The sequence below is a fragment of the Dendropsophus ebraccatus genome, chromosome 4 (assembly GCF_027789765.1).
Source record: "Dendropsophus ebraccatus isolate aDenEbr1 chromosome 4, aDenEbr1.pat, whole genome shotgun sequence".
Taxonomy (NCBI): Eukaryota; Metazoa; Chordata; class Amphibia; order Anura; family Hylidae; genus Dendropsophus; species Dendropsophus ebraccatus.
In genome coordinates, this window is record NC_091457.1 from 56,244,761 (window position 1) to 56,267,550 (window position 22,790).

At 46.7% G+C, this 22,790-nt stretch overlaps 1 protein-coding gene across 6 annotated transcripts in view; it reads left to right on the forward strand.

Moving 5' to 3' along the window:
- Positions 1–2,983: 2,983 nt before the first annotated feature.
- Positions 2,984–22,790, forward strand: part of CKAP5 (cytoskeleton associated protein 5) — a 48,549-nt gene continuing 28,742 nt past the window's right edge. For 4 of the 6 annotated variants that reach the window (XM_069965880.1, XM_069965884.1, XM_069965883.1 and 1 more), the window contains exon 1: positions 2,984–3,122. The gene's annotated coding sequence lies outside the window, so the exon portion shown is untranslated. Of the gene's footprint in view, positions 3,123–16,888; positions 17,031–22,790 lie in introns of those variants that run through there. The other 2 variants (XM_069965882.1, XM_069965881.1) reach the window with 2 other exon arrangements.

Sequence of the window (22,790 nt, forward strand, 5' to 3'; positions counted from 1 at the left end):
TGGTATAGAAGGGGTATCACTGATGTGTGGTGGTATAGAGGGGGTATCACTGATGTGTGGTGGTATAGAGGGGGTATCACTGATGTGCAGTGGTATAGAGAGGGGTATCACTGATGTTGGCGGTATAGAGCTGGTATCACTGATGTGTGGTGGTATAGAGGGGGTATCACTGATGTGCAGTGGTATAGAGGGGGTATCACTGATGTGCGGTGGTATAGAGGGGGTATCACTGATGTGCAGTGGTATAGAGGGGGTATCACTGATGTTGGTGGCAGAGGGGGTATAACTGATGTGCGGTGGCATAGAGGGGGTATCACTGATGTGCGGTGGTACAGAGAGGGTATCACTGATGTGTGGTGGTATAGAGGGGGTATCACTGATGTGTGGTGGTATAGAGAGGGTATCACTGATGTTGGTGGCAGAGGGGGTATCACTGATGTGCGGTGGTATAGAGGGGGTATCACTGATGTGCAGTGGTATAGAGGGGGTATCACTGATGTTGGTGGCAGAGGGGGTATAACTGATGTGTGGTGGTATAGAGGGGGTATCACTGATGTGCGGTGGTATAGAGGGGGTATCACTGATGTGTGGTGGTATAGAGGGGGTATCACTGATGTGTGGTGGTATAGAGGGGGTATCACTGATGTTGGTGGCAGAGGGGGTATAACTGATGTGTGGTGGCATAGAGGGGGTATCACTGATGTGCGGTGGTATAGAGGGGGTATCACTGATGTGTGGTGGTATAGAGGGGGTATCACTGATGTGCGGTGGTATAGAGGGGGTATCACTGATGTGTGGTGGTATAGAAGGGGTATCACTGATGTGTGGTGGTATAGAGGGGGTATCACTGATGTGTGGTGGTATAGAGGGGGTATCACTGATGTGCAGTGGTATAGAGGGGGTATCACTGATGTTGGTGGCAGAGGGGGTATAACTGATGTGTGGTGGTATAGAGGGGGTATCACCAGGGGCGGTCTTGGCATTTCTGGGGCCCCAAGCGAAGTTATGTCTGGGCCCCCCCCCCTCGACACGCGTTCCAAAACAATAGACCGCTGTGTGTTGCCCCCAGTAGTATATACCCCTTGTGCGCTACCGCCAGTAATATATACTCCTTGTGTGCTGCCCCCAATAGTATATACCCCTTGTGTCCTGCCCCCAGTAGTATATACCCCTTGTTTGCTTCCCCCAGTAGTATATAGACCCCTGTGTGTTCCCCCAGTTATATATAGCCCCCCGTGTGCTCCCCCAGAAGTATATAGACCTCCTGTTTGCTGCTCCCAGTTGTATATACCCCCTGTGTGCTCCCCCACTAGTATATAGGTCCCCTGTGTGCTCACCCACTTGGATATAGACCTCCTGTGTGCTCCCCCCACTTGGATATAGACCCCTGTGTGCTCCTCCAGTAGTATATAAACCCCCTGTGTGGTTCCCCCAGTAGTATATAGACCCCCTGTGTGCCCCACCAGTATTATATAGACCCCTTGTGTGCTGCCCCAGTAGTATACAGACCCCTGTGTGCTCCCCAGTTATATATAGACCACCTGTGTGCCTCACAAGTAGTATATAGACCCCCTGTATGTTCCCCCAGTAGTATATAGACCCCCTGTGTGCCCCACCAGTAGTATATAGACCTCTGTGTGCTCCCCCAGTAGTATATAGCCCCCCTGTTTGCTCCCCCACTTGGATATAGACCTCCTGTGTGCTCTCCAAGTTGTATATAGACCCCATTCTGCTGCCCCAAGTAGTATATAGACCCCCTGTGTGCTGCCCCCAGTAGTATATAGACCCCTCTGTGAAGCCCCAGTAGTCTATAGCCCCCCTGTGTGCTCCCCCTGTTATATAGCCCCCCTGTGTGCTCCCCCCATTTATATAGACCCCCGATGTGCACTCCCCCACTTAAACAGACCCCTGTGTGCTCCCCCTTCCATATAGTATATAACACTGTTAATAAAACAAACACTTATACTCACCTGGGTCCGGGCGTCTCCTCTTCTCTTCACTCTTGTGGCCGCGGGAAGGGTTTTCCCTGCGATCACAAGAGGCCGCACTCCCCTTGTCCTGGCGCCGATGTTCCAGTGATGTCACTGGAGTGCCGGCACCCCAAGGACAAAGCTGCCACTTGTGACCGCAGGGAAAACCCTTCCTGCGGCCACAAGAGTGACTGACAGGAAGGGGGCCAATGTCTCCCGCCCTGTCAGTGCTGCTGCATGTAACTATGAGCGCTCATTATGAGTGCTCATAGTTACAGTTCAGATGGCAGCAGCGAGCGGGGCAGCGGCCCTGTCCAGCAGTTTTGAGCACAAGAGCAGGGCGTGGGGGCCCCCTTGGATGTTGGGGGCCCCAAGCGATCGCTTGGGGTGCTTGGTGCCAAAGACCGCCACTGGGTATCACTGATGTGCGGTGGTATAGAGGGGGTATCACTGATGTGTGGTGGTATAGAGAGGGTATCACTGATGTTGGTGGCAGAGGGGGTATCACTGATGTTGGTGGCAGAGGGGGTATCACTGATGTGTGGTGGTATAGAGGGGGTATCACTGATGTGTGGTGGTATAGAGGGGGTATCACTGATCTGCGGTGGTATAGAGGTTGTATCACTGATGTGTGGGGGTATCACTGATGTGTGGTGGCACAGATGGGGTAATATTATGTGGGAGCATAGAGCAGGTATTATTGATGTGTAGTCGCATATAGGGGCATTACTGACGAGTGGGGGCACAGATGGGATGGATTAGCTCATAAGCTGTCGCTATATGTATTTGACGTTAAACCCCGTCCACCACAAGCATGACGTGAACAAACACAGGATGATGTTTGTGAATTGGGTTAGGCCACCATGAGCCGTCATAAGTTGCCGCCCACCATTCACACCCACAGCCCTGACAGGACTGAGAGCGCTGCTAAGCGCGGCACAGCAACTCCCTCGTTAGGCCCCGCCTACCGCGTTCAAACCGCCCAATCATGCGGTAGCCGCTGCTATCGTTTAGTGAACCAATCGGGTTTAAGGATACTGCGCAGTGAGACAGTTCAAACGGGCAGCATAAACGGCGGAGAATCTGGGTGGCCCGGAGTGCCGGGTGTATCGCGACAGATCGCGAAAGGAGCACGGAGCTGCGAGGAAACAGGTCAGGGGCTGATCGTGATTTAATTGCGGCGTAGAGGCTGCTGCCTGGAGACTAGCTGATAAGGGGGCGGCCCTGACTTGGCCTACATAAAGTGGGCTTGTAGTGCTGATGGTGGGGAAGGTAAGGGAGGCTGCAGTATGGGGACAGGTGTGCTGCTATGCTGGAGGGGGCAGGGGCTGTGGAGGGTGGCAGGGGCTGTGGTGGGTGAGGTGGGGGTGGCAGGGGCTGTGGTGGGTGAGGTGGGGGTGGCAGGGGCTGTGGTGGGTGAGGTGGGGGTGGCAGGGGCTGTGGATGAGGAGGGGATGGGTGATACTTGGTATAAGATGGATGGTAGTGTGGGCATTGGTGGGTGCAGGTGAGGGAGCAGCATTGTCAGTCACCACAATACAGGGAACTCTCCGAAGAACTTGTGTAAGATAGAAAAGCTAAAGCTGACTGGTACCTTCATTTACTTATAGGTCTTTAAATTGTCCCTGTCATGATAACATCATGAATCAACAGGGGGTGTGATATACATGTTTGCAATTTACTATATATATATATATATATATATATATATATATATATATATATATATATATATATATATATATATATATATATACAGGGCTCCAGACTAAAAAATTTACCTAGGAGCCATTGGCTCCTAACCTGAAAAATTTAGACGCCAAATAGAATATTTGGTCGCCAACATTTTAAACCATGTAAAATTAATGTTATGTTAAATGGGACTTACTGTGTGCAGAGGCCACTGCAGCATCCTCCTCCTTTAGATCCTTTCTTTTCTTAGTTTGAAAACGTTCAACATGGAAACTTGCAACTTGACAACCATATCCAGTCTGACAACCATATCCAGTCTGACAACCATATCCAGTCTGACTCAGTACTTCAGCTTCACTTGGCTAGCCTTTTAATGAGGCTTACTCTTCTGAAATTGAACTTAAAGGGAACCTGTCACCCCCGGTGACGGGGTGACAGGCTCCCAACCCCCCGTTAGAGCCCCCTATACTCACCTCATCGCGCCGGGTCCCGCTTCTGAAGATGGTCGGGTCACGGAGATCTCAGCCGCTGCAGCCCGGCGTGCGCTGAGAGATGAGTCCAACGCTCATAGAGAATGACGGAGCACTGGACTCTCCCATCAATCTCTATGAGCGTTGGAGAGATGAGTCCAACGCTCATAGAGATTGATGGGAGAGTCCAGTGCTCCGTCATTCTCTATGAGCGTTGGACTCATCTCTCAGTGTGCGCGCCGGGCTGCAGCGGCTGAGATCTCTGTGACCTGACCACCTCCAGAAGCGGGACCCGGCGCGATAAGGTGAGTATAGGGGGTTCTAACGGGGGGTTGGGAGCCTGTCACCCCGTCACCGGGGGTGACAGGTTCCCTTTAAAAGCTTGCAACAGTCTATACATACTGAGCTAGACTTATGACTGCAGCCATAGTGACCCCCCACAAGATGTGTATATAGATAGATATATCTCTCACCTAGTGACTAATGCAAGTGACCCCCTACAATACAGACACCTGAGGGGCCCTGATAATAATAATTGTGCATATATCTATCTCCCAGTGTCTGCAGCCAGTTTGCCCTACACTTATAGATGGCCCCCTCCCCTTATAGATGACCCCCTCTACCCCCATTATAGATGCCCCCTCCTCCCCCCCCATTATAGATGCCCCCTCCTCCCCCCCATTATAGATGCCCCCTCTTCTCCCCCCTTATAGATAACCCCTCCCCTTATAGATGCCCCCTCTCCCCCCCCCCCCCATTATAGATGCCCCCTCTTCTCCCCCCTCCCCTTATAGATGCCCCCTCTTCTCCCCCCCTTATAGATACCCCCTCCCCTTATAGATGCCCCCCCTTCTCTTCTCCCCCCATTATAGATGCCCCCCCTTCTCTTATGCCCCCCCTTTCCTCTATGCTAAGCAGTATTTAAAAAAAATAAACACACAAACTCACCTGACAACCCGCTCCCCCGGCGATCCTCTTCTTCTTCGGACGCTGTCCCCGGCTGATGCGCGGCTGCCGGGGGTGTCCCGTCCTATCCCCGGCAGCGCGGCGCGTCAGTGAGCTCCCTGTACGCCGGGGCTGTGACTTCTGACACAGGAAGCGTCTCTGACGTGCGCTTCCTGTGCCGGAAGTCAGGGCCCCAGGCAGCTCACTGATGCGCCGCGCTGCCGGGGATAGGATGGGACACCCCCGGCAGCCGCGCATCAGCCGCGCATCTTAAAGAGACAGCGCGCCGCCGCTGGGGCCAGTCGCAAATGGCGCCCAGATTAATAAATCTGGGCGCCATTTGCAAAATGTCAGTCGCATTGGCGACCATTTTGGTCGCCATCTGGAGCCCTGATATATATATATATATATATATATATATATATATATATATATATATATATATATATATATATTTATATATATATTTATTTATTTATTTATTGAGATATTGTGTTTCCCAGGCAGTCCTGTGATTGATGGACATATCTGGCTGTCACTTTCTGTACTGGCCAGGACTTCGTGTTTAGTCTGTCTATATCACATCCCCCGTTGTTTTAGATTTTGAAATTTATAACGACAAGGCCACTTAAACTACAACTCCTATGAATGGAGGCCACTGCTGGAAAGGTGTCATCTACTTGTCAGTACTCCTTAGGTGCTGCAGATAATTGGTCACGTAACTGCGGCTAACTGATAGAGGTTCTAGTTATGATTTGTCCATCGTGATGCAGTGGCTTGTGGCAGGGACTAGATGATGTATATGTCGCATGACCCACAGCCATGTTTTCAGGTAACACAGTAAGCCCATACTTCACACAGTGAATTGCTGCTATGAGACATTGCCACTTTGGGCTGTAACTGGTTATTGGAGTTTTGCAGGTTTCTTGTAGGGAGGAGAGAGGAAAAAATATTGGGGTACTGCACACACTATGATGTTACTGGCAGCATGGTGCAGTCATTGGCCAGAACATATGGGTCATGTGGGAACAACAACCTGCGATTTCCCCATACTGCCTCCTGCCCCAAGCCAGATATCAGCTAGGCATCTTTATAGTGAAATTAGTCATATTTTCTTATTAGATTGTTGATGAATCCTGTCGACATTGACACATTCCAAAGCATAGCCCACCTGCTGCTTTTAAAGAGCCCCGCTAAGGTTTGAGTGCTGTGCCTATTGGCAACATTTTTGACTTCCCAATGACAGCTGTAAAAAATGATACTTTACCACTGGAGTATTAGGGTAGGGCCACACTGCATTTTTGCAGTTCATTAAACGTATCCATTATAAAACAAAAGGGACCAAAACATTTTTTTTTTAAATCATTTAGGGTGCACAAAAATGTGGCTGACTGTTTGTGTGTACCTTTTTTAAAAGTAACCATTTAAAAACAGATCCCTTAAATGGACTGCAAACATAGAAAGTAACTCAGAATTAGTACAGAGTAAGTTATGTGCACACAGTGACTTTACAAGCAGAATGAGTTTAACACAAGATATAACTGAACAGCATTGTACATACATTGCTTATCCTCAAAGTAATAGCAGACCCAACAATATTAGCCTGAGAAATGACTGTTTTGGTAAAGACCTATTCCTTTGAAATTTATTCATAAAGGCCCTATTACACAAAAGGATTATCAGCTGTGATGGTCCAATAATCATTTTGGTGTAATATGGTAAATGTTTTTTTTTAACGTGTTGAAACTGCATGATCATGTCAGCAACCATCTGCTGTGCATTGCTGCTAGTAATAGGAGCGGCGGCAGTAGACTGCCACGGACTTCAACGGGGGGCTTGCTGTCTGTGTATGTAATGGCACAGACAGTACGTGGGGAACAAGGAGGAAGCAAACGCTGACCTGACAGGTTGGTGCTCGCTTCCCCCTCATTATCGTCCCCTGTAATATGGCCTTTCATTTAAAAATAAAACTGGCCTGGCAGTTAAGACTTGCCGCTCCCGAGTGATTTTAGGGGCTTGTTTAAAAGGGAATTCCACCCAAGAGCTAAAAAAAATAAATATGAATGCTCCCAAACCTAGCTGGTCTTACTCACCAAGTCCCCACTGAGTATTTTGAGATGTCTCCCGTCTTTCTAGTTGGCACCGTTCCTGAATTACAAGTTTTTTTCTAAAAGCCTGTCTAAATCCAAGGTGGCACCGGCTGGGAAACTACACTTCTCATCATGCATTGCGCCTCAGAGCCAACTGCCAAGTATCCGCCTCATTTTGTAGTATCTGCCCACCGCTGGATCAATTTGCTTCTGCTTTAGGGTGGCTTCACACGTACCGTATCGCTGGGCATTTATCGCTGCGTGTTTGGTGCGATTTTTACATGAGTTTTGATTTTCACATGAAAATCAAAACTCTCATGTAAAAATCGCACCAAAAACGCAGCGATACGGTACGTATGAAGGCACCCTTACACTGAAAACAAAATATCCATCTTCAATGAGATGAAACTGTTTTCTTTCCCCAATACTTCTCAGGAGGCTTTCACTGTTCTGTTTCCCCAACCTTTGGCCAAGTGCTCACTGATTGGTGTGGGCGAGGGTTACAGATGAAGTGTAACAGCTTGGCTGGCACCAGAATTGACAGAGATCACTTGACTTTGGTCTCAGAAGGGAGGGGGAGGAGTGGTGACAAAGTGGACCAGGAAGTGAGGATTTTTTGCAGCTTCAGGCTTTCTTCATACAACGTACTTGTTATAAGAATGGCCATTGTCTTCAATTTACACAACGGCCGTTCTCTTCATAATGAGATGATCTGTATTGAAGTCAATGCAAACAACGGACATTCACACAATGTATAGCACGTTTCCCGCTTTGTCTAAATAATGATCTTGTCAGTTATTTCCGGCCATAGTCCATAGACTTCAATGCAATTTGCATTTAACAACGACCGCTGTTTACATGTTGTGTGGACAAGTTAAGATGTGCTGCAGACAAATGTCCCAATTTGTAATGTAATAGAAACCTATTACAAACAAGCTTAGAATGTGGGTGGGTTAAATCTTAAGTGAAATACCCCTTTAGGGTACAAACCCACTTGCCGGATCCGCAGCGAGTTTCTCACTGCGGATCCCGGCCCTGTTTACTCAATGGCAGCCAAACTCGCAGCAGGGATGTACATCCCTGCTGCGAGTTTGTCCGCAGCCCGCCCCCTTAACCCCCCGGCCGCTGGAGATAATACATCACTGGGTCCCCGCTGTTTCGGGGCTCCCGGTGTCTTCAAATCCCGTTCAGCCAATCAGTGCCCTACGGCTGTGTGTGTGTGGGGGGGGGGGGGGGGGGGGGGGTCGAGGAGGGGGATTCTCAGTGAGAAATCCGCTGTGGATCAGTTACTCTTGAACGCACCCTCAAAATAGAGAGGAGTTACATTGATGAAGTCACTAATTCTGTGGAATAATAGTGGTCAGCTTTGGTCCTGGTTTAAGGTTAGAGGGTGTTGGATGCTGCACACTGGCTGTAGTGCATTTCTTTCTGAAATAGTGTTATGATATGAAAAAAAATTTGATTGGCAAAGGAAAACCATGTAGAGCAGTGCAGCACATTATAGGCCGCTCAGGTAAAATAAGCTCAAATGTCTTTAAGTGGCAAGTAAAACACGAGACATGTCGGGAAGCCGAGAACTACTGGTCAAATGAATGAGATTATAGCCAGAATGGCAGAGGCTAAGCCAATGATCAACTCCAGAAAAATCTAAGTTACCAATGATTACTGCTATAAAGAGAAGACTATACAGGGAAAATAACAGCAAGTTAGGGCCAGGAGGCTGAGAATGAAGGTAATGATGATCTTGCCTTCTACTTGCCTCCTCTTGGTAAGGGCATGTGCACACTATGAATTCTGAGCGGAGAACTTCAAGCGGATTCCGCTGCTGCACTCCCGCTTGAAGATCTGCCCGTCTCATAGGCTCCATTCTATGCTCAGGCAGATTCCGCTGTCCTCCCAATTGACGTGTCTGCCTGGGCATGGCATGGACAGAACTTCAAGCAGATTCCGCCACATGCCCCCTCTTGAGGTTCTCCATTTGGAATGCTTTCCCTTTAGGCACTTTTGCTTGGTGCTTGTGCTTTTTTTTTTTTTAACGGCTATTTATCTTTGTAGTAGTACAGTGCAGCTCTGCAGTATAAGAACTAGCACAAGATAAGTAGTTTGCACAAAAAGTTAGGATACTGTTTAATTGCTTAAAGGTGGACATGGAGATCAAGATCCTGTAGGACTTTCACTTGACCTGTTGGCTGGTATATATTTACCTGTCTGTGTACAGGGCTGCAAACTACAAGACTGCTCCAAGGGAATTATTCTCTGTCTTGGATATGTTGCTGAGCAAACTTTGCTTTGTGACTGGACAAATGTCCTCCTGCGCCCTACGTGTGGTTCTACCTGTTTCTCATAGGAATGCATCATGTGCTTGGTTGTTAGGCATCCAGAGACCAGAATATGTACTTAACCCTGGGTAAGTGGTTTATCTACATCTGTCATTCTTTTTGGGGCCAACAAGGGGTTAAGAATATAAAGGATGAAAGTGCATCTAAGCCTCACAGGTGGGAAGTATGTGCTGCCTTGGGGGATTCTTGCTTATATATAGTCGGCAGCAGGGCTGTGGAGTCGGAGCTAGTTTTGGCTGAAGTCGGAGTCGGGGGAAAAAAATGTACCGATTCCAGCTTTAAAAAAAATGTAGAATTAAATTTTGATATGAATTTTACAAGTTTTGCTCATGAATATATATTATAAGCAACATTCTAATAGGACACTGGCCCTATTACACAAGGGTGGTCGGGGAATATATCAGTAATAGGACACTGGCCCTATTACATAAGGGTGGTCATGGGAAAAGTTGTCGGTCACTATTTGGCAGCTTGTTTCTGAGCTGGAAGAGTCCATTGTGTGGGGGGAGATCTGTGCTGTTCTCTTCCTGGATGCTGGATGACTGTATATGCGCAGCGGTGTAATATGAAGATATCCTGTGTAATATAGAGGAGGAGGAGAAGCCATAAGTAGTGTAGCAGTAACCTCTGTCCTCAGTGTGGTGTTTTCTCTCTGGGAGAAGATTGTGTTTTTCTTCAGTGTTCTATGGCTGCAGCTCTGTGTGTGTGTGTGTGTGTGTGTGTGTGTGTGTGTGTGTGTGTGCTATGGCTGCAGTAGGCTGTGTGTGTGCTTTGACTACCACGGGCAACGTGGGGTGGTTACGGACAAACTGAAGTCCTTATAGGTAATCTGCGGTGGGTACCTGCAATCTGGAGGGGGTCATTGGCAATTTGGGGTGGTTAGAGGCAAGGTGCGGTTGTCAGAGGCGATGTGCGGTGGTCAGGCAACCTGCGGTGGTTGCGTGCAATCTGGGAGGTTACATGTAATCTGGCATGATGACGGGCAAGCTGGGGTGGTTACGGGCAACCTGGGGGGGGTTTACAGACAATCTAGGATTGTTACGGATAAACTGAAGTGCTTATAGGTAATCTTGGGTGGTTACAGGCAATCTGGAGGGGGTCACTGGCAACGTGCGGTGGTTACGGTCACCGTGTGGTGGTTGCGTGCAATCAGGGCGTGATTACGGACAACCTGGGGTGGTTACGGGCAACCTGCGGTGGTTATGGGTAATCTGGTGGGGGGTTAGGGGTAATTTGGGAGAAACTGCAATTATTACTATAATAAGTGTGTGTTTTATTTTTTTGTATGTTTGTCACTTTTTGTACTTTGCACATTCATTTTCACTAGATTACTGTGATATTTTCTATCAGGAGGAGGTAGTAGCTCCCAGCATCTGGTTAAGTACATGGGGTGGGGTGACTTGGGGGGGGGGGGGGGGGGGTGTTAGGCACATCACTTTTTATCCCCTGTCACCAATCATTTATGGTGACAGGGGATAAAAAGTGCCGGCGGCACATGGCACAAGCGATCAGCGGTATATAGTATATACCGCTGATCGCTTGTACCGGGACCCCACAGGGGGGTCCCCGATCACTGCCCCATGCTCTCCGCTACCTTTCATTCATTTTTCTTTTTGATCACTGAACAGACATTAGTCCGTTCACAGTGATGGCGGCGGCCATCTTGGATCTGATGGCCGCCGCGGGGAGGGGGGTTAGTGACTGGGGCACTAGGGGATCTGATCTGGGGTCTGATTGTACTTATTTCATAAATGATCAGTGTATGAAATCAAACCAATGAATGGAAAAGTCCCCCAAAGGGACTCCAAATGTATATATAAAAAAAAAAAAACACCAATACACTACCCCAAAGCCCCTCCCCAATAAAAGTTTAAATCACCCCCTTTCCCATCATATAAATAAACATATAATCTACCGTAGCGTGCGTATTGTCCAATCTATTAAAATATAACAAGCGTCATTGTGAACGGCATACACTAAAAGAGGGGAAAAAAGTGCGCGGGTTACCAATTTTATGTTACATTATATATATATAAAAAAAATTAAAGTGATCAAAACGTCCGATCTTCACAAATATGGTATTAATAAAAACTAGAGATCATAGCGGAAAAAATGACACCCCATACAGCCCCGTAGGTGAGAAAATAAAACCGTTATAAGCGTCACAATAGGCCTATTTTATAACATTAGAGAATCTGTGTAAACCTGCATATGTTTGTGTTTGGGCTGACCTATAGAATAATGGTATCATGTAACTTTTACCATATAGTGCATTACGTAGACATAGAAACCCCCCAAACGTTACCATATTGCATTCTTTTTTTTACGATTTCACCTATTTATATCTCCATAAATAATAGTTTTGGGATTCCGTCATACATGTTATGGTAAAATGAAAGACACCATTACACAGTACAACTATTCCTTTAAAAAACAAGCACTTACATGGCCTTGTAGATAGAAAACTGAAAGTGCTAGAGCTCTTAGAAGGGGAGGAGGAAAAAATGAAAACAAAAGATCAAAATTTGCGTGGTCCCCTGGGTCATTTTGGGCCTGGTCCTCAAAGGGTTAAAGAGTCTGTCTTTTTTTTTTTTTTTTTTTTTTTTGCAGAAATCAGTAGTCCAGGCGATTTTAAAGAAACTTTGTAATTGGGTTTATTAGGCAAATATGCCGTTATCTGCAGTCAAAAAGCCTTTTCCCAGGTCCCCCCCCTCCCTCTTTTCCACTCACTGAAAAATATCAGGAAATTGTGACTTGTTGCATCAGACATACCCAGTCTGTTCTATAGAGAGGGGAGGGGGAGGAGGAAGGAGGGAGTTAGTCAGCAGCAGGGAACAAAGGATTACACAACACAGAGGTGGGTGACAGCGGTATTCAGAGGTCAGAGAGGTCAGTGCTGACTGAGGATAGCCGAGTATTAACTGTAGATTAACTTAGTTGTCCTGTTTTGGTGCCTCATCTCTCTCCGCCCCTCCCCTGTCCATAAGTAAGCCATGAAGACAGGGGGAGAGCTTCAAACTGTTTTTTTCATGATAAAAATTAATTTTTCGGCTAACAAACCCAATTTCAAAGTTTCTTAATCGCCTGGACTATTGATTTTTTTTTTTTTTTTTTTTTTTTTTTTTTTTTAATTAAATCTAAGTCAGAGGCTTTCCCGAGCTCCTGGAGTGCAGCAAGCTGTAACCCATCTGCCCGCCCCCATACCTGACCCTGCTTGGGACTGATTAAGCCCCTACTATACGGGCGATGTTGAGGAGCAAACAAGCACTGTCAGCACTCGTTTGTTCCTCGTTCTCTGCTCGCTGCCGGTGCTATTACACGGTGGTGGTGGGTGTCTGGGGACGATTGCTAGATGTGAGGCGCCAGCAGATCACTGCAATCTTAGTCTTTTGTCTTTTAACATGTTGAAAGACAAACAACGATCAGCCGACATTGTTCATATGGCCGATATTCGTTTGTTGTAATAGGGCCTTAAAGGGGTGGTACAGTGATTTTTACTTTTTACGCTTAATTAACACACAGTACAAAGTTATATAAATTTGTGATGTGTGTTAATAAGCTATCTGGCCCCGTTCCCCAGATAGGGGCTGCCGGAGTACTCCTTTAAGCTTCTGGGTGTCAATCAGAGAGGGGAGAGTGAAGTGTTACCATCTTGCAGCTACTCTGGAGCTCAGGAAAGCCTCAGACTCTTTGTACCAGAGACTAAAAGCATTTCTCTACATTCTGGAAGCACAGCTGGTTATGTTAAAGGGGTACTCTGGGCCAGCTGCATAATCCGTATTTTGCTGGGGAGGGGGTGGAAATAGAAGGCTTCGGTGACTTGCCATACCCGGTTCCAGCGCATGCTCCTGGTTCGCGCCGCCCTGTACTCCCGTCCCGCGGCAGAAGGCAGCTCAGCCGTTCAGCGGTCGTAGCAGAGTCCCGCCTCGGCCGCTGAATGGCTGAGCTGCCTTGAAACGTCACGTCTCAAGCCGCAGCTTAGTCCAGGAAGCTGCCACGGGGCGGCGCGATCTGGGAGTTTAGTGTTTACGCCGTTCGCCCTGGAGTAAAACTGACTTGTTATATATGTTCCTCAAGTCGTTACGATTACGATAAGTAACATGTATAACTTTTATTTTATTTGGCCTGTAAAAATTTCAAACCATTGTTAAGAAATACATGTTCCTTAAAATCGCTCTATTCCTATGATTATAACGCTTTTATCCTTTGGTCTATGGGGCTGTGTCAGGTGTCATTTGTTTGCACCATGAAGTGTTCTTTCTATCGGTACCTTGATTGCGCATATGCGACTTTTTGATCGCTTATTTTTTTTTTCTGGATTTGATGCGACCAAAAGCACAATTTTGCACTTTGGAATCTTTTTGCGCTTACGCCTTTTTGCGCTTGCGCTTTACCGTGTGAGATCAGGAATGTGATAATTTAATAGTTTGGGCGATTACGCGCGGCGATATCAAACATGTTTGTTTATATTTATAAAATGGGAAAAGGGGGGTGATTTGGACTTTTAATAGGGGAGGGGATTTTTATTAATAAAAAAACATTTTGACTTTTTTTTTTCTTTATCTAGAAGTCCCCCTGGGAGACTTGTATATACAAAGCACTGATTTCTCATAGAGATCAATGCTGTGTATATACACAGCAATGATCCATAAGATCGGTGATGGGCCATATTGGATCCTGCAGGCCATAGCAATGTATTGCCGAGCCGGGATCAGCGTCAGTGCGACGCTGAGGCCCGGCCAGAAGAATGGATCGAACCCAACTGCGTATTTTTGAAGCGTGAAGCTTGTTGTTAGCAAAGCATCAGTTGTTAACAACCTGTGCGAAAAACGCATGTAGCTTCACGCTTCAAAAATACGCAATTGCGTATTTTAACGCAGAACAATCGTATGAAGCCAACCTGCGTTTTGCCTGCTTATTTTTAAGACTAAATCACGCAGCAAATACGTCAAGTGGGTTTGTACCCTAAGGCTGGGTTCACACTATGTATATTTGAGGCTGTATTTGTGAGGCTGTATAGCAACCAAAACCAGGAGTGGATTGAAAACACAGAAAGGCTCTGTTCACACAATGTTGAAATTGAGTGGATGGCCGCCATTTAATGGCAAATATTTGCTGTTATTTTAAAACAACGGCTGTGGTATTGAAATAATGGCCGTTATTTACTGTTATATGGCGGCCATCCACTCAATTTCAACATTGTGTGAACAGATCCTTTCTGTGTTTTCAATCCACTCCTGGTTTTGGTTGCTATGAGGACCTGACATGAGGACAAAATACAGCCTCAAATATACATAGTGTGAACCCAGCCTTAAGGCGTAATAATTTTTTTATGACCTGGTCAAACTGCCATCTATGCCGCTTTCTTGATATGCAGTTATGCCTATGTAATATGCAGCATCTGGTGTGCCAGGGACAGTTACTGGGTAAGGGTGACTGTGCCTGGCATACAGCATGGGTAACCAACCCGCTGTGCACTGCATAAGGCTCCGTTCACATTGGTATTGTAGTTTTTTCCCTATCTGACTCCTTGTATTGGTGCCATGTGCAAATAGTGCAGCCAACTGCAGCATTCTGCCCATGACATACAAGATGGTAGTCTGAGTACAGGTCTAGATGTCTGATCCATAGCAAACAATCACAGCTTATTTTCAGAAACCAAAGCCGGGCTGTGATTGGCTGCAATCTCTCGGGGTCAGTCTGCCCCTTGTGTGGTATCTCACTATAGTTAGCATAGTGCCCCCTGTGTGGTATCTCCCTATAGTTAGCAGCACACAGTAATTAGTGCCCCTTGTGTGGTAGCTCCCTATAGTTACCACACAAGGGGCACTACTTACTGTGTGCCAACTATAGGAAGCTACCACACAGGGAGCACTTCTTACTGTGTGCTGATAACTATAGGGAGCTAGCACACAGGGGGCACTATGCTAACTATAGGGAGCTACCACACAGGGGGCACTACTCACTGTGTGCTGATAACTATAGGGAGCTACCACACAGGGGGCACTATGCTAACTATAGGGAGCTAGCACACAAGGGGCAGTACTTACTGTGTGCTGATAATTATAGGGAGCTACCACACAGGGGGCACTATGCTATCAGCACACAGTAAGTAGTGCCCCTTGTGTGCTAGCTCCCTATAGTTATCAGCACACAGTAAGAGGTGCTCCCTGTGTGGTAGCTTCCTATAGTTGGCACACAGTAAGTAGTGCCCCTTGTGTGGTGCCAACTATAGGAAGCTACCACACAGGGAGCACCTCTTACTGTGTGCTGATAACTATAGGGAGCTAGCACACAAGGGGCACTACTTACTGTGTGCTGATAGCATAGTGCCCCCTGTGTGGTAGCTCCCTATAGTTATCAGCACACAGTGAGTAGTGCCCCCTGTGTGGTAGCTCCCTATAGTTAGCATAGTGCCCCCTGTGTGGTAACTATAGGGAGCTACCACACAGGGGGAACTACTTACTATGTGATAACTATAGGGAGCTAACACACAAGGGGCACTACTTACTATGTGGTAACTATAGGGAGCTACCACACAGGGGGAACTACTTACTATGTGATAACTATAGGGAGCTACCACACAGGGGCACTACTTACTATGTGGTAACTATAGGGAGCTACCACACAGGGGGCACTACTTACTGTGTGCTGATAACTATAGGGAGCTACCACACAGGGGCACTACTTACTATGTGATAACTATAGGGAGCTACCACACAGGGGGAACTACTTACTATGTGATAACTATAGGGAGCTACCACACAGGGGGCACTACTTACTATGTGGTAACTATAGGGAGCTACCACACAGGGGGCACTACTTACTGTGTGCTGATAACTATAGGGAGATACCACACAGGGGGCACTACTATGTGTTATCTCCCTATAGTTAGCACACAGTAGTGCCCCTCTGGATGACGTCATACCATTGTCGGATTTGGCGCTGAATAATTTGTGGTAATCAGTGCAGTGTGCTGGCTGTTCGTGTCTCCTACAGTGGGCGGCGGCAGGAGGAGTGGTGATGGGGCCAGTGATCGCCAGCTGTTGTAGAACTAAAAGTCCCAGCATGCCATGCCGGGGCGACCACTTGCCTGGTAATAAATTAATGTGGCCTGGCCGGGTACTGTGCGGCGTGCCCACCTGCCTCTCCCTCCCCCGCCAGGGGTCAGTAGTGATTCCGGTAGGTGATGGTAGCTGTGTGGCGGTCTCTGTATAGTATCGGATGGAGGGGTGGGTGTGCCGGGTCTCACAATGGACGGTGTGTGATGACCGGCGCCGTGCCGCCTGACCGGGTGGGCGCTGGTGCTGAGGCTGGTACGAGGCGGCCGTCATTGGCTCCCGGTGTCGGAAGGGGCGGGGCCTCAGGTTGTGACGTCATTGGCTGCGCCGCTGTGTGATCTCCGGGAGGATGCCGCCGAGCCCTTTGTGAGCAGTCTCCAGCCCCGAGCCGCTCCGGAGGTAACCGGGCACATCTCCGCTGCTTGGTGTATGTGCACAGTGGCTGTGTATCACCCGGTGTCCGGTACGTGTCTGCTCATGGTAGGCGCGGTCCAGGATGGGATCGGTGGCAGCAGAGATGTCAGTGAGCAGTTGCACAGTGGCCTGTAGCTCTGGGGTTGTCACCCGCCCACTGTCGCTGCTGTTGCTAGGCAACCCCCCCAGCCCGGGGCCACCTATATACAGCAGAGATCCTCCAGGCACCTGTAAGTGCTGGGGCAGACAGCTGAGGGTCCTCCTCCCTGACAGGAATAGCACAGCAGGAAGAAATCACACGGTCCTTCATTATTTATTGATAAGTAGAGCAGGAAAGGAGCCTGAAAGCCTGAGTATTCTAGTATGATGAAGGAAATTCATCAAACATGGTGTAAAGTGAAACTGGCTCAGTTGCCCCTAGCAACCAAGATTTCACCTTTCATTCCTCAGACTTAGGAAAATGAAAGGTGGAATCTGGTTGCTAGGGGCAACTGGGCCAGTTTCACTTAACACCATGTTTGATAAATCTTCCCTTATGTGTCTAGTGATGGCCCCAAGAGCCATATCCCACAACCCAGATGTGCGGCTAATGGGGAGGAGGGGGCAGCAGTCCCCTCCTCAATGGTGCGGGTACAGAGCTCACTGGTTGTCACCGTGCTTCTCTAGTACTTCTCATCCTGGCACTAGTGATCTCTATGCTCCCACCATAAGGGTTTTACATTGCCCTATTATTTTATGGCGTAGACAGTTAAACACCAGAATTTCATACAGTTGTAGCCAGCGCCAAAGAGGTTGCACTTGCGTGGATGTATGCAGTTTGCTACACGGCTGTGCACACACCACTGGTCACAGTGGTTTCGTTGGTGCCCTACCAGGGCAGAGTGCCAAGGAAAGTGTGTGCAGTGAGTGGAGAAAAAGAATATCTCCTGCGCTAGACATGTTAAAACTTTAGATTGCATTGGGTGTTAGTCCTGCAAAATGGTTAGAGAACCAGTCGGCACGATTTTACTGATGTACCTCTGTGGCAGCAAATTGAAAGGCGTGCAAGGCAGGAGATGATCCATGATGTAGTACAGATCTTTTTAAACTTTTTCTACTGGAGCCTCACCCAACAGACCAAGGCAATGCCTGGGCCTCACCAGACTGACCAAGCCTGGGCTTCACTATCTGTGGTGAAAGTCCATTTAAAAGTTCAGAATAATGCTAGGACTACCTTTCACCTGTCTTCCAAGCTCTATATGCTAATAAAGTACAAAATAAATTAATAATGTTATAATGGAGATTTCTGCAAACAGCAAAAGGACTGGCTCCTGAGCAGGGCCTCACCAACAACTAGGGGGCGCCTCACTGGTGAGGCCCGCTTCACAGTTCGAGAAGCACTGATCTAGTCAACTATGGCTCTCTGCCTGTCAGGGATGAGTGACAGGCAGAGAGATGCTTTAGTAGCCTCTTTACTTATAAGTCATCCTTGCTGAGTGTGTGTGACTAGGTGCCTGGCTCTCTGCCTCACGTACTGGAATAAAAGAGGTTCTTCTAGTAACTAGATTTACCGATGAAGACACTACAGATTATAGTAGGGGAGCTGTGTAGGAGCTCTGTGCTGCAGCTGGGATCATGCTAATTGATTCCCTTTTTTTTTTTAAATTCTGGTGCATATAAAAGAATAAATGTTGTCCGCGCTCCCTTGTTGTCCTCCTCTGGTGCAGTGGTCCCCCACTGACTGCAGAGCCTCTTTGGAATGACAGCCCACTCAACCAATACCTGAGACATTGCAACCCCATGGCCAGTGATTGGCTGAGCGGGCGGTCTCTTCTGAGACTCGCTACTCTCTGAAGTGGAGTCTTTTAAGTCAGTGGGGGACATCAGGGGAGCATGGACGGGTAAGGATAACATGCTTACTGTTTTATTAGCACCCACAGCAATTTATTAAAGGCCGACCTCCGGACAACCCCTTTACTAAAGTGAAAGGACTTTTGGGGCCCTATTACACCACTGATTGGCTGGGAGCTGCCGGGGCGCGGACAGGTAATGTGGTTAAGGGGGGGCTGCTACTTATATACTCACAGCTGAATGACAATTTCGCTGCGAGTATGTAATTGTATTTAAAGTGACAGTGAAGGGATCCGCAGTGGATTTTGCTGTGAACTTGCACGGTAAAATCCACTGCGGATATGTTGTGTGAACCCACCCTTAGACAGCCCTGCAGTTCCTGAACCCTGCTCTGCACACTGGTCAACAGCCAAAAAAGTTCCGACATGAAAACAGTTGAACTTAACTAATCTTGGGGTGCTGAGATCGAAAATGATGTCCAAATTTGTAATTGGCTCTAATTTTCAAGATATAGACATACTTTCTATACTTCTCACAGCCTGTGATACAATACTAGGAAAAGTTTGCATCATCAGTATTGCATCATCAATTGGTATATTGCTTTATCTAAGAATTGTTACGGATAGCGTTATTGCTATCCGTGTTTTTCATCTGTTTTTTGCAAAAAACGGATGAAAGAAAAACATGCATTTGTGTACATCCGTTTTGATCTGCTTTTTCCATTGACTTCCATTATAAAAAAACAAAAAAACTGATCCGTTTTGTTTGTTTTTTTCCTGACAAAAGTAGTGTCAACTTCATAATGGAAGTCAATGGAAAAACGGTTCAAAACGGGTGCACACAAATGCATCTGTTTTTCATCTGTTTTTTGAAAAAAAAAAAAAAATGAAAAAAACAGATTGCAAAAACGCAGCGTGAACCTAGCTTAAAGGGGTAGTGCACCCAAAAATTTTTTCTTTCAAATCAACTGCTGCCATGAAGTGCCAGAGATTTGTAATTTACTTCTATTAAAAAATCTCAAGCCTTCCAGTACTTATCAGCTGCTGTATGCCCAACAGGAAGTTGTATTATTTCCAGTCTGGACAGCAGGAGAGGTTTTCTATGAGGATTTGCTCCTGTTTTGGACAGTTCCTGACATGGACAGAGGAGGCAACAGAGAGCAGTGTGTCAGACAGGAAAGAAAACACCACTTCCTGCTGGACACACAGCAGCTGATAAGTACTGGAAGACTTGAGATTTTTTAATAGAAGTGAAATTACAAATCTCTGGCACTTTATGGCACCAGTTGATTTGAAAGAAAAACATTTTTGGTGGACTACCCCTTTAAGGGATCTGGGTAAATGGAACCCATCAATGCTTGTCGATTACTGTTGGACAGTTATCAGAGACAATCCCATGTATGAATACAAAAGACGTGTAAATGCACCAAGAAGCCATTGAATAAGGACCTACATTCCAGAGTTCAATAAACATAATTAATTTGTAACAATTCTTAGATCTGCCTGTAAATTGTAGTTGATTTCAGATAGAACTAAGTTTCCTATGAATATATTTCAAAAGTTTATGAACAGTAAACTTTCTTCCTTATGATTGCAGAAGTAATAAATATTTCGGCTATTATACTGTATTCTATACAATTCACAAAACAGTAACATGAGAACTCTTCCATATCATAGAAACTAGAGCCAATTAACATTTTTACTTGTGATATTTGAATTCAGCACATAAAAATCATTAAGAAATGGATAATTTTTATTTCTGAACCAAACAACTTTTGAAACTTTGACCAGTGTGATGTGCTTCCTCACAGTGCTATACACAGCTGAGCCACTGGCAGCGCATGCATTGCCAGCACTGTATTATAGTGATGGGCAGCCTCCTCCTGGATACTGTAAATTCTAAGGGTCCTTTTCCACAGGCCGATGGTGGCCTGGTCAATAATGTAAATGAGCACCAATCTGCTAGATCGGCGCTCGTTAACCGGGCCTATTCCACGGCCCGATAATCTTTTAGCGAGGGCTGCAGGGACTTATTTACTGATGTCCTTGCAGCCCTTGTTTTAAACACCATACATTACCTACACATGTTGCAGGGCTTCTCCTGCGCTCCTTCTGCCCCCAGGTCCCGCGCGCAGCAGCTTCGGTGTGGCCTGTCTGAGCTGACACACCGCTCAGCCAATCACTGGCCGTTGCAGTCCTGCCCAGTGATTGGCTGAGCGGTCTGTCAGCTAAGACAGGCCACACCGAAGCTAATGCTGCGCACGGGACCAGGAGGAAGAAGGAGCGCAGGAGAAGCCCTGCAACATGCTTAGATAAAGCATGCTGCTTGTGAGATCTTTGGTCGCCCACCGCGCATCCCTATTCCACACAGCGATGTGTGGTCTGTGCCCTATTTTAGGTTTCCACCTAAAACTGTCAGCCGTTGACACGATCATCGGCTGATCGTTGTCTCTATTTCACAGATTGATAATTGTCCGAATCGGGCCGATTATCGCTCCGTGGAATAGGCCCCTAATGTATAGGATTGTGCAGCAGCACTTGATCTTAGCAGGAGCCAGAAACCGCAGAGCTTACACAGCCCTGTGTTGGTGGCAGCAGACTATAAAGTAATATAACTTTTATTAAAGCAATGTAAAAAAATCTGAGATACTGATTTCGCACAGCCTTAGGCTATGTTCACACTTTGTATATTTAAGGCTGTATGTTTAAGGCTGTATAGCAACCAAAACAAGGAGTGGATTGAAAACACAGAAAGGCTCTGTTCACATAATGTTGAAATTGAGTGGATGGCCGCCATTTAATGGCAAATATGTGCTGTTATTTTAAAACAGCTGTTGTATTGAAATAATGGCCGTTATTTACTGTTATATGACGGCCATCCACTCAATTTCAACATTGTGTGGACAGAGCCTTTCTGTGTTTTCAATCCACTCCAGGTTTTGGTTGCTATGAGGACCAAATACAGCCTCAAATATACATAGTGGGAACCCAGCCTTAAAGTGTAACTACCGTTTTAGTAAATGCTGCCACCACCTTGTTCCTGTCATTTCCTTGTTATACCTCAATGGCTCCTGTGATGGATCGCTGTGAGCCTTCATAGCCCTGGGCCTATTACAGGAGTAGTACAGGTGATAGTTTAGCAGTGTATCTGCAGGGAATTCTGTATGTGTAAGCGCATCTCCTGGGGAAGCGGGTAATGATCTTGTTGCACAGCACCCACTGCAGCCCACACCTTTTGAAAGGGGAGGGGGGGAATGGGACAAATATTAACTGCAGACATTTATAGCGATTTGCTTCACCTTTCCTATGACAGATGGTGCACTTAATTGAAGTCTTTTAAAAAATAGTGGTAAACATAACTGTCAATAACATTTCACCAAAACTAATGTGTATATATATATATATATATATATATATATATATATATATATATTTTTTTTTTTTTTATTTTGAGGTCAAGAGGGGAAATTGCACCATTCTCACAACCAATAATATTGCGTATTTGAAAATTGCACCATTGTTACTGCATCACAGGGTGTACTGTGTGAGTACATGCTGCCAAGAACGTATCAGTAGACTGCCCTGCCTGTATAATGACAGCTGGTGGCCATGCTGCTTTCCCTGCATTGCCAGTGTGTGTACTGTGTACCTATATCAGGGGCTGCCCTGCTCCCTTACCTCTTCCCATAATTCCCAGTCCTTTTTGCACCATGAATTTGTACTACAGAGGCTGCAGTAGTAACATTAATCACATTTTGATAATCCTGTTTGCTGAAACATTCTGCTGTCCATAGTTGGGATTTGAGATTGAGACCCCCACCGATTGTTAGAACCAGCCAGGAGTATTGCTGGGAGCTGTCTCTTGTGGATTCTAGTGATCGGTGGACACCCCCACCCCTACTGATCAAAACTTCTGACATGTGAAACGTTTGTGAGTGACAGTGACTGGAGCTTCAGGTCTCCTGTAGTTGGCTAACCTG